This window comes from Gavialis gangeticus, unplaced genomic scaffold, assembly GCF_001723915.1.
Source record: "Gavialis gangeticus isolate Ggan-Ray unplaced genomic scaffold, GavGan_comp1, whole genome shotgun sequence".
NCBI classification, from domain to species: Eukaryota; Metazoa; Chordata; order Crocodylia; family Gavialidae; genus Gavialis; species Gavialis gangeticus.
Window position 1 is genome coordinate 103,741,064 of NW_017729025.1, and position 4,270 is coordinate 103,745,333.

Consider the following 4,270-nt stretch of genomic DNA (forward strand, 5'->3'; position numbering starts at 1 on the left):
GTGTCAGTGAAATCTGAAGACAACCAACATTAGGAGGAATTACCAGTACAGAAAAAGATGAGTTATCACACAGGAAGAATTGGATGACACAGAGTAGAATAACACAAATGGGCTGAATTGAATACAAACTGTAAAGTCATGCCCTGGGGACTAATAAAAAACAATTACTATAAAGTATGACTCATCATTTGTAAATACAGAGATGGATATGGAATTAGTTTCACTTGCATATCACCTGATAACCAACAACTCAAATATAAAAAATCCAGAAAAATGGCAGAACAATAGGGCTGTTCAGATCACAATTCAATTTGGAGAAGATTTGGCCGGATTTGGAGGCAGAATCTCTGAATCGAATCGCTAGAAGCTTAAAACTTTCCAAATTCATTCAGAAAAGATTCAGCGATTCAGAGATTTGGAGGGCTGTCTTTATGGGGAAACAGAAACTTAGAAGAGGGAGGGGAGCAGGGGTGAGGAGTCAGATGTCCGGCAGGTTGCAGTGTGTCAGAATTCCACTGTCTAATCAACGTTGAGTCCATAAGTTTCTGTACGTAGGAGGTGGATGAAGTGAAGTTCATAGGCCTGGCTGTAAAAAGTGGTTTGTAATTTGTTCCTTCTCAGGATCAGGCCTGAGAGACGGGAGGCAGAGTGTTTTTTTGGTGAGGAATGTGCCCCCACAGGTAGTTGGGTATTCTTCTCTTTGATAGATTCTGGTGTGCAGCTTGTAGGGGTACTGGAGATAGCTGGCAGGTTTTGTGTTTTGAGCTGTAGGAAGTTGGCTTCAGTTCTGGTGATGAGGTTAGGTGCTTGTTTGAATGTACAAACCACTTTTCAGAGCTGGGCCTATGAACTGCACTTCATCAGCCTCCTAGGTAGTAGGTACAGAAACTCATGGACTCAATATAGATTAGACGGTGGAATTTTGACACACTGTGACCTGCCGGACACCTGACTCCTCAGGTATCTCTGCACTTTTACCTGCACTGCTATATCCCCCCTACCCGTCAACCTGTCCCTCACCCCCTGACACCTCCATTTCCATTTTCACTGACTGGCTTCTTTGCCTGCATTGTATGCCAGGCCAGCCTCTGGCTTCTTTACTATTCCTTCCATCCAGGACCAGGAGATACACCAACTTCAGGTACTTCCTCAGCCTGACAAAGGGTTTTTCAACCTGAAAACTTCCTAAGATATATTTCTCTAACTATTCTGTTTTTTTCATATTAAACATATAAACATAACAACAGAAGATAAGCCATCACACATCACAAGTAACATATATCCAACATAACACAACATGTTTACTTCTTGCTGTCAATTCCTTTATAAAAAGAAAGGCTCTGTGACAGTTCCGTTTGGCTACCTTAGATGCTACTGGTGCTACTGGTGCTGACTGCTGAATCACCTATGTTATTTTAACCTGCTGCTGTTTACAATGGTGGACCGGACTGAGGCTGTAGGGGAGGAGGAGACCTCACTAGGGCACACTGCTATGATGTGCAGAGGCCCCAGTGCCAGGAAAGGCGCACCTGAACACACATACGCAGTGTCACCCACCTACGTCATGAGTTTTGCCTGCCTGCGACCAGAGGTGCAGGGCCCCAGAACACAGGCTCCCCCTGCACCTATCACCTTGACAGCTGGCATGCTTCATGGCCACAGCAGGGCTAGCAGGCCTGCAGTTTTCACTGCCCCCCACACCGTGCCTTAACACACACACAGTGTCACCTATGTCATGAGTTTTGCTTATCAGATTTTTGAGATGCAATTTCCCAGAAACCCCTGCACCTATCTCCTTGAAACTTGGCAGACTTCATGGCCTCAGCAGGGGCTACTGTCCCTGCAGTTTTCACCCCACTGTGGCTTAACACACACACACACATGACATGAGTTTTGCTTTCAGGACTTTGAGGTGCAGTTTCCCAGAAACCCCTTCACCTATCACTTTGAATCATGGCAGGACTCATTCCCTCATCAGGACTACCACTTCTGCAAGCTTCATCTGGATCAGCCAAAAAACAACGAAGTTAAAGCTATTTCATTGATTCCTCATTATACTCTATGGCTGAATCTCTGAATGTCTCCGAATCGGCTCTGAATCTTACGAAGCCATTTCGGCTGAATCGGAAACACAATTCAAATCTCTGAATCAAATCTCTGGCATCTGAATTGGCTTAATCCAAATTGAATAGTTCCCTATTTGCACAGGCCTACAGTACAATCTTGGGATGAATCAGATCTATTTCCAATAAGGCTGGGGTGGTCTTAATGCCATTTACTAGGCCCTACTAGAGACTTCACCTGAATACTTTGTACAATTCTGGTCACTTACTAGGATAATCAGGAGAATTTAGCTATCTTATTAGGGGAGATTAAAAGAGCTTGCCTCCTGCAGCCTAGAGAAATGAAACCTGAAACGGTTCACTTTCTCTAAATATGTATTAAAAGTAGTGGGTTGTAATATATGGGAGGGGAAAGAAGTATTTAAACCAAAGGGATGATGTTGGCATAAGAACAAATGGCTATAAGCTGAATATCAGGGCTCTGCAAAACTTTGGTCACTGATCCCATTCGGCAGAGATTCGGCCTGATTCAGCGGCCAAATCTCCAAATCTGAATCAAATCAGGAGATCCTTTAATCTCTCTGAATTGAACTGGTACCTTCCTGTAACAGGATGGGTTGCCCTTGGGTTGCCGTGGTCTCCCCTAATGCCCCCTTTCCATGCCCAGTTAGCCTAAAAAGCACCCTCAAATCTCACCCACCACATCTTTGATGTTAAATATATAATAGGGAGGCCGCCTTTCCATCCTCTTGGACACGGTTTTCCTGCTGTATACGGGCCCCATTCTGTAATGGGTGTTTCAGTGCACCCTAGCCTTATGGGCTATGTGTGGCACCAACCACCCCTTTACCATGTCCCAAGCCTCACTGATGGACTTGACGTTTTTCAGTCTCACTCTGCGCCCCTTCTGTTGCTCGGGCTTTCCGCAGCCATGCCTTGCACTGCACCTCACTGGCACTCGGGCTCTCCGCAGCCCTGTCTCACTCTGCACCTCACTGGCACTTGGGTTCTTCACAGCCCTGTCTCACGCTGTGCCTCACTGGTGCTTGGGGTCAGCACACCCCCAATGTTGTGCCTTCTCTGGTGCTCAGGGTCGGCTCACACCCAATGCTGTTCCCCTTTGGCACTCGGGCCCCCACACTGTCATGGACCCCCTATGAGACCTCCTCCATCCCCTTATAGCCTCTCCCAAACCACCGGTAATCAAACAATAAACCAAAACACAAGCCCCTGGGCTATAACATAAACTCTAGCTGCCCGGCTATAACATTATTCCAGCCACTCCATGGGCACTCCATCTTTTACCCATCTCAGGGGCTGTACCTACAGTCAGGCCAGCTGACCAGGTGCAGGTGCGGCCTATTCCCTCATTAACCAGTTGTCCTAGCAACCTGCACGTGGGTGTTTGTCTCCGTTCTACAAGTAGCAGGCACCTTAGTGCCCTGCTACACTTACGAATTGATTCAGAGAGATTTGATTATTGGAACGTAGACACAGCTTTAAATGTTTTTTCTACATACCTTAAGGTACCACGCGGCTCGTGAACAGTGAAATGGTGGGGTGGATGGAGCATCCCACAGAAGCACAGTGTGGTCTCCAGCACATTCAGTGACAGACCTGAAAGTGGACCAGAAGCACGTCTGGTCCACTTCTGGGTCCACCACTTCTGGATCCCTGCCCCTTCCTCCCTCCCTCCCCCCCTGCCCCAGGCAGAAGGCATATATTTATCAGTATATTAGCAGCTACACCAGCCAAAAAAAGCTGATAGCCAAAAGTGTTGTTTCCTTTTATCGGTGCCGATCCAATATACCACCAATATATCCATGCACCTCTACTGAATGGTAAACTGTTAAATCCATGAGAAAAAAGATACTGAAGTACAAGGACAAAGAGACTTCTGAGAAGTCACAAGATTAGGGATAGTTCAGAGGCCTAAAATATAGCTGTGTGCCACATGCTGCCTTGCCACCTGGCTCAGCTGCAGCCCTCCAGCCTGACTCTGAGGCTTTTTCACCCCATACCTCTGCTGCAGCTCTCTGCCTCATCCCTTGGGTCTCTGTGCTGATTGCTCCTCTGCTGCACAGCTCTGCTGCCTCTCTCCCCCTGATCTCTGAGCTCCTTCAACACATGCTTCTGCATCATGCAGCTCTGCTGCCATACCCTCCGCGGAATATCTGGCTTCTCTCCCACATGCCATGCTGCAGTGC

General features: G+C 47.1%; 1 long non-coding RNA gene across 1 annotated transcript in view; it reads left to right on the plus strand.

The window, feature by feature from the left end:
• Positions 1-530: 530 nt before the first annotated feature.
• LOC109299487 overlaps positions 531-4,270 on the plus strand; it is a 7,890-nt gene continuing 4,150 nt past the window's right edge. The window contains exon 1 of the long non-coding RNA XR_002097887.1: positions 531-588. This is a non-coding gene — a long non-coding RNA (uncharacterized LOC109299487). The remainder of the gene's footprint in view (positions 589-4,270) is intronic.